The 8,969-nt window shown below is 33.4% G+C and overlaps 1 long non-coding RNA gene across 1 annotated transcript; it reads left to right on the forward strand.

The window, feature by feature from the left end:
• The first annotated feature begins 4,360 nt into the window (after positions 1–4,360).
• Positions 4,361–6,027, forward strand: LOC122140818. The gene is made up of 3 exons (XR_006157394.1): positions 4,361–4,964; positions 5,061–5,114; positions 5,207–6,027. It is a non-coding gene; the product is annotated as an uncharacterized LOC122140818 (long non-coding RNA).
• Positions 6,028–8,969: the final 2,942 nt, after the last annotated feature.

Below are 8,969 nucleotides of genomic sequence, written 5' to 3' on the forward strand. Positions count from 1 at the left end.
TATAAGCACATTGCCAAACATCACAAAAAACCTATGCACAGCTCAACACTTACAACAATTACTTTTATTTGAAAAAAAAAACAAAACTGTTCTCTATTTTACAAATATATACAACAGTTACAGTATATACATCAATTCTTCAGCTGCTTTAAACCACTTCAGCCAACTCTTCTTCCACTAACACAGCACTCTCTCCTATTCCTTGCTTCTCAGTCTGAGCACCATCCTTTCCCTCAGGGTCAAAATAATCTGTAATTTAGAAGAAAAAACATTTGAGTTTGCATGTAGTTGAACAAAAATCATCATATATATATATATATATATATATATATATATATATATATATATATATTAATTATTCTTTCTTTTTCAATAAACAAAAAGAATCTTTACATACCATCTTTTACAAAATCCAGTGCAGCCTTTGTGACTTCTAGGTCTCCTTTCAACTTCTCCAAATTCCTGCGTACCTCAGCCAACTCTTTCCGTAGATATTTTTTTTCAGCATTCAACCCAGCAAATTTTCTCATTACTTTTATTCCGAGCTCTGTCAGCTCCCGGTGAACTCCTTGCCTCGTAACACCCTCATCCAACACTGAATACTACACAAAACAACAAAACATTTACTTAACATTTCCAAATACATACCCTTGTACCACCATTAAGACTACACCAATTTGTTTAACACAATATATAATGCATAATACTTACTGCTAATAAGCAAAACTGGTCTCTCATTATCCCAAACTCTTCCCCTTCCACACATGGAATTTTGGACGGACTTCTAAATGCCATTTTCCTGCAACAAAATAACACATATACTGCATTCATAAGCATCTCACTACAAAATCAACAAATAAACAAATCCTTTACACTCATTCAAAAATTACACAAAATATTTACCTTGTACACAACTGTGATGCACGCTTAACTGCAACCAAATGCAATGGACAACACCACCACCAATTTAGCTTTGACTAACTTATCCCTGAAAGCCCATTTACAATACTCTCACACACCTCAAATACACCCCTACCCATAAAGTCACACCCCTTTTATTTCAGACATAGTGTATTTATAACTTTAACTCCAACATTACTTAAACATTGCTTTTGTATTAATATAAAATATTATATGTATGTTATAGATGCCTGCTATTATGCTACATTTATCCAAATAGTTAAGACACAATTTATCCCTTTTCCTTTAGCAATACTTACAAAAATGCTTCAAGATCACAAACATTTGTATATCCTATTATTATTGCCAATATGTTTGTCAAATTCCAAGACATAATTAAATATATTCCTGTTCACTGATAATCATTTTGAATAATATTTAATATAATATTTTTACACACAGTATTAAATATTGTTCTAAATAATCAAACAAACAATAATAGTTGACTGCAACTATAATTACCACAAAGCCATACAACACATTACATGACATTACGTTGAAACAACACTTTTCCCCTACTTTTTCCCTTTCCATGTTTTGCCCAATTACATACAAAAATAATACAATAAAATAAACACTATAAATAGCAAAAAAATAAAAAATAAACTATTAATAAATAAATACAAAAAAATCATGCTGCTACATTTAAATTCCACTTAAAATATATAATTATAAACTAAAATATTTAAGTTTGTCACTTCATTCTAACCGTTTTTTTAAAGGAAATATTATTGTGAGTATATTTAAACCTTACTAATTAAAATAATTTTTCCAAAGCTTCTTTCAAAGAAAAAAATAAAGAAACAACTCATTTACATTCATTTAAAACTAACAATGGGTTTTCGAAAGTTCATTTTTTTTTTTCTAAAAACATTGAACTTAATTACTTATATGTTGCTGTACAATCGTGTTCTGCCTTGTAATTTAACTCAACTAACAACTGCACATTTCACCCACAATTAGGAATTTTACTTTTAGCTACATTCGCCAAACTTGCTCATATATTGTTCTCATATCCTTGTACACGTTAATTCACAATGCATAAACTAATGTAAAGATACAACTTTACATTGTAATAAGGTATTAATACATTTTAAACTAAAATTTTATAAACATTAATAAATGCTATACAATTTTTGTTCATGTCAAGCAATATAGGCAAAATTACCATGAAAAAAAAAAAAACTATAAATTTGTATTGCAAAAGCAATTACAGCTGGGCTTCTTACAAATAGTGTACATATGTAATAAAAGAAAGAAAAATAATAATAATGATAGTAATAATAATATCTAAAAAGTATAAAGCATGTAGTGCAAACTGAATTACTAACGTAAGTATATAAATGAAAAATATATATATATTTACAGAAGCAAAATATACATCCAATTAATATAATAGAGTAATATGGCATGATATAATCTACATGTGCTGAAACCATCAGATCAGGGCATCTTGAGTGTTATCTCTTCTATCTGACAAGCAGGCACATATTGAGCAGCATAAAACACAGCAATTATTGTTATCTCCTATCAGATATGGCAGTTTCAATAAAAAAATATATACTAATTGAACTGAAGGGTTCTACAATCTATTTTATTATTTAAACATACCACTTCATAGTTTTTAGACAATTGTATTAATGCTTTGTTTGAGCACTATAAAAATACAATAAGAATAAATTCACTAATAAAAATAAATAAGGAAGAAAAAAGAATTAACTATATATGCCAATTACAGTACATCCTAACATTGCTAGAAATGTATAATTCACACTGATAAATGCTATTATAATCAGGAATTTACATCCCGATGGCCTTAATATAGATGGTAAAAAAAAACAGAGACGCTATATAGCCAGTAACCACACTCTATTCAAATAGACTGCATTCACTCTGATAGCGATCATTGACTCAGTGATCACACATGATGTGCTTATAGAGATGGTAATTATGCAGATACAGCCACATTTTCCACAAAGCAAACACAGACCACTCACCTTCAAAAACATATAGTGCTCAAATACACAAAAGAAAATCATTAGGAGGATTATCCATCTGTCTGCTCTCTACAGATGTGTGAACTACTTCAAGGTACAAGTCAAGCATTTACTTCATTGATATAACCCAAAAGCAACACTTGAAAAGTTGCATACATCAATGGGAATATATTTTCACTGATTTTTGTTTTCAAACATCTAACGTTTCATAAGCCTCTTCCTGTAATTTTAAGTGACTTTTCTCCTATAGGCTCAATTTCCATTTACTCATCTCTTCAAAACTCTTTAATGTAAACATAAAACATATTTTTATATTGTTGATTAAGTTTTGTTAAGTATTAAGTTTATTACAACTAAAATTAAATATCCAAAACCCACATCACCTTGATGTACAATGACAAAAAAAGAACCTTGCTAGAAAAAATGACTGTACCCAAACACTTCTTGCACTAATTTCTCTTAACATCCAAAATGTCCTTACTTGTTTAAAAATTACTTTATTTCACACATATATAACCTGATGTATCATTTTATGATAAAAAACACAACTTTCACAGTGTATCTGTGACAGACATGTTCTCATTTGAACATCTTTATATAATACTAGCCATGATCTTATTTTTTGACAACACTGAATCCCAGATCTTCTGTGATCAGATCAATAAAATATATTTACTACAAACTGTAAAAACCCAAAGAAAAATGAACACCATGTGATTTAAACCCAACACCGTTAACTAAAATACATTACCACTGTGCCAAGTTTGCCCAAAATTTCCTACGTTATCTCTTTTATATTTAGACTTGAAGACTTATTCGTCACAATAACATTAATTATTAAAACACACACACACACAAACACACATACACAGAGAGAGAGCATCTCACACATTACAAAAATAGCTTTTATTTGAAAATATAGCACAGATTGATATAAGCATATTATCAAACATCACAAAACAACTATGCACACCTCAATATTTATAACAATTACTTTTATTTGGGAAAAATTTTAACTTTTATTTTACAAAATATATACAACAGTTACAATATATACATCAATCCTTCTGCTGCTTTAATCCACTTCAGCCAACTCTTCTTCCACTAACACAGCACTCTCTCCTATTCCTTGCTTCTCAGTCTGAGCACCATCCTCTCCCTCAGGTTCAAAATAATCTGTAATTTGGAAGAAAAATAATTTGACTTTGTATGTAGTTGAACAAAAATCTATACAATACAAAAACACACATTCCAGCAAAAAAACACAATGATACAACCCACTGTCCCATAAAACTTTTCGCACAATTCTACTCTCATCAAAATGCATTTTCCTTTTTTCCTTTTTTATGAATATATTCATAAAACAACTTTACAGATATACAACAATTCAGTTTACCTGTTCGACTTTTAACCCATTTTTTTCCACCATCCCTTCCTAATGTCATCTATTCACATAAAAGAAAATACTTCCTTCTTTCTGCTGTACTTTCTTCACAAACTTTACAAAAATATTCCATATTACCAATACCCCTTAAAACTCATAAATGTTACATATTATTACCACACTCTATTACTTAGACAACTATTACCCAAGTTACTTATGACATATCTCTAACCATATACTTTATTTACACTGCCTTCCACCTATCCATATGTTGTCTCTTAAAAATATGCCCAAAGCATAGATACAACACACCTACAATTCATTTTTGCTTTTCTCTATATCCATAAATTTTTTTTTAACTATTTTCTATTTCCTTATACACTACAGCTACTATTAAGAATTACTTCTAATAACCATTAAAACATTGCATACACAAACATTTTTCTAACATCAAGTAACATTATGTTATAACACAAGACTTGCACAGATACACTATCCCCACCCTGCCCACATTTTCCTTAACTCCACCCCTTACTGTTGACACCTACTTTAAATACAAGGCAACCTTTCTCACTGCTCATACTTCTTCTGATGCATCCTGAAGGCAACTATGGACCAACAAGGTAACTTAACGTAGCTATACCACATTTCATACAGCCTCTCTAACTTTACACATACTGTTCATCTTATATTCACTAACTTTCTCTGTCTCTCTACAGGACAAACATTAAAAAGATCTACAATCAACAAAAGAACTTTCGACGTACCCCAAGGTAAACAATACATATTTACACTAGCAACAATATACAATAAAATCTTGCTTCATTTTACATTTTCTGACACATTTCTTCCTTCTATCCAACAGGACTACAAGTCTGCTTGCTAACAGACTCAATGTGTCGAGGTATTGAGGACTACCTACCAGCTGCAAAATGCTGGGTACACCCAGGCACTACTCTTGAGAGATCTACTAAACAACACATATACCACTTTGAGACAATAAACAACAATGCAGTGGTACTACTCCACATTGGAACAAATGACATTGCAAGTGGAGCACCTCCATCGCTGATCATCCAACGAATGAAAGCACTAATCACTTCAATCTCTCAAGCAAGCCCTCACATTCTGTATTTTGCAATTAGTGCTGTCTTGCCACGACTTACAGATGACTCAACAAAAAAAACAACAGTGAAACAATACAACACCATGCTACATCGCTGGACTACTCACACAGACAACATTATCTTTCTGAAGACAACAAAACCTTTCCTCAAACATGGAAAAATAGTCCACCACCTATACAAACAAGATGGCCTCCACCTTAATCAACAAGGAAAACAAACTTTTTACATACTTTCAGCAGTTCCTTTGGCATTTTTGCCACTTTTCAGCACAAACAAAACAAGTTTAGTATCCCATTATTTATTTTTTTTTCAGTCAAACTTGTTCTTATTAATAACCATTACATGTTGTCCCTTTCTGAAAGAATAAAGTGCCATTCTCTTTATTTGCAACCATTTGGCTTATTCTTGCATTTCACTTTTCTACACATACAACACAAGCACTTAAATTCCTTTTCACTATCACTTCATCAATTCCTTGCAATTTCCTTTGCCATTACATGTCAAACACATTTTGGGTATACAATGATACTTCACATACTAAACATTTCCTGTTAAAACATACAACCCTACACTACTTTAGAAACAGTAACCAAATATGACTTCTACATATAGCTTTGATTTACAGAACCTTGCAATTCCATAGCACTCACATTCAAAATGAAGAAATGCTTTCTATTTTTGAACTTTAAAGCACTTCACCTACTTACTTACTAAACAATCTACAATTCTTTCCGATGTCAAACTTCACGTTTGATAAGAGTCCAAGCCTGAACACATCTAAAGGCCAATAGTCCATTGTAATCATAGTGCCACCTGCTGGTGACAGGAAATGTCTTGTTTTACTCTAGCTTAAATGTAGTGACTAATCTGCAGCAAAATTCACATATTTGAAAAGAGTCATGAAGCCTGAAGACATCTAAAGGACAGTATTCAGTTATAATCATAGCGCCACCTGTTGGCAATAGGACACATCTTGCTTTCTACTAACTCAAACATACCATGTTCAATCTACACCAAATTTCAAATGTTTGATAAACGTGTTGAAGAAATCTACATTCCAAAATCCAGTTATAGTGATAGCGCCACCAGCTGCCAGCAGGAAGATTGGCACATATAAATGACTTTGACATTCCACTTATATTTACGACTTTAAATGCATATTAATCAGAAATGTCTGATCTTCCCCAAACTTCACATGTGTGATAAGAGTCTTGGCCTGAACACATCTGAATGCCAATATTCCATCAGGCATAACAAAATGGCTCGACAGCGCCACCTATGCACTTTCAACAAAGTGCATCTCCAGCTATGGTTTACTTACATGTACAAAAATCAGTGCACACATGTAACACACCAATACCTACAAAAAAGTCTCTTGGTGTGAACAGAAAGTCAGTTATTTTGAATTATATCTGAAAAATTTGTGTCATATTTGCCATTTTCAAGGGTTGTACTTTAACGAACTCCTCCTACAGATTTATTCAGATCAACACCAAAGTTGGTCAGTGTAATCTAAAGGCCTTTGACATATTAAATTGCAAAGATCTTGAGTTTTCATTTAAGGCATGTCCATGGCGGCCTGACAAACTTTGATGTTTCGCCATGAAAAAGGAAGTTGCTATAACTCCCACATACAATGTCCAGTCTGCCCCAAACTTCATATCTTGGATAAGACTACTGACCTGAACAGATCTACATGCCCATATTCAGTTATAGCCATAGCGCCACCTGCTGGCAACAGGAAGTGACATGTTTTACGTTGTACAAAACTACTCCTAGAAATTTAATGACATCAACATTTTATTTTGGTCAGTCTAATCTAAAGGCCTTTGCAGTGTTAAATTGTGAAGGTCTTGAGTTTTTGTTAAAGGGCGTGTCCATGGCGCTGTGACAAATTTTAATGTCTCACCATGGGAATAGAGGTTGTTGTAATTTAGGCATAAAATGTCTGATCTTCTCCAAACTTCAAATATTTGGAAAGAGTCACGTCCTGAAGACATCTAAAGGCCAGTATTCAGTTATAATCATAGTGCCACCTGTTGGCAATATGACACATCATGGTGGATATAAATGACTTTGACATATTCCACTTATATTTATAACTTCAAATGCATACTTCTCGCTGTTCACTTTTTTACTAAAGCCACTCGCTTGCGGTAAGCCCGGGTGCGAGGGCCCGTTCATCGCTGCTTGCAGCTTTAATTATTATTCTTCTTCTTCTTCTTCTTCTTCTTCTTTTTATTATTATCCTTGTTGGGTCGCATTTTTGAGGGCCTAAACATGCTCGAAAAGTCCTGAAACTTTGCACACGCATCAGACCTGGTGAAAATTTACGTCTGATATAGGTTTCAGAAGAGGGTGTGGCAAAATGGCTCGACAGCGCCACCTATCGTAAAAAAATCAACAGCCCTCGAGCTGTGTTTCACGTACATGCACGAAAATTGGCACACATATGTAAAGCACCAGTACCTACAAAAAAGACTCTTGGAGCAATATCCGAAACCCAACAGGAAGTCGGTTATTTTTAATTTTATGAGCAAATTTTGCATCATTTTTGTCATTTGCATGCCTTGTATTTTAACAAACTCCTCCTAGAGATTTTTTCAGATCAACACCAAATTTGGTATGCCTAATCTAAAGGCCTTTGCGATGTTAAATTGTGAAGATCTTGAGTTTTCGTTGAAGGGCGTGTCCGTGGCGGGCTGAGGAATTTCAATGATTCGCCATGAAAAATGAAGTTGCTATAACTCAGACATACAATGTCCAATCTGCCACAAACTTCACATGTTTGATAAGACTCCTGACCTGAACAGATTGATATGCCCATATTCAGTTATAGTCATAGCGCCACCTGCTGGCAACAGGAAGTGACATATTTTACACTGTAACAAACTACCCCGAGAAATTTTATTACATAAATTTTTTTTTTCAGTCACTCTATTCTAAACGCCTGTGCGATGTTAAATTGTGAAGATCTTGAGTTTTCGTTAAAGGGCGTGTCCATGGCGCGGTCACAAAGTTCGATGTCTCGCCATGGGAATAAAAGTTATTGTAACTCAGGCATAAAATGTCCGATCTTGCCCAAACTTCACATGTTTGATAAGTGTCCTGGCCTGAACACATCTGAAGGCCAATATTTCCATTGGGTGTGGCAAAATGCCTAGATAGCGCCACCTATACATTTTCAATGGAGTGCGCCTCGAGCCTACGTTTCACGTACATGTACAAAAATCGGTACACACATGTAACAACACACCAATACCTACAAAAAAGTCTCTTGGTACGAAATTCGAATCCCAAAAGGAAGTCAGTTATTTTGAATTTTCTCTGCAAAATTTGTGTTGTTTTGGCCATTTTCAGGGGTTGTACTTTAACGAACTCCTCCTAGAGATTTATTCAGATCAACACCAAACTTTGTCAGTATAATCTAAAGGCCTTGGTGATGTTAAATTGCGAAGATCTTGAGGTTTCGTTTAAGGGCATGTCTGTGGCGGCCTTACA

Source organism: Cyprinus carpio, chromosome B19 (assembly GCF_018340385.1).
Source record: "Cyprinus carpio isolate SPL01 chromosome B19, ASM1834038v1, whole genome shotgun sequence".
In the NCBI taxonomy this organism is placed as follows: Eukaryota; Metazoa; Chordata; class Actinopteri; order Cypriniformes; family Cyprinidae; genus Cyprinus; species Cyprinus carpio.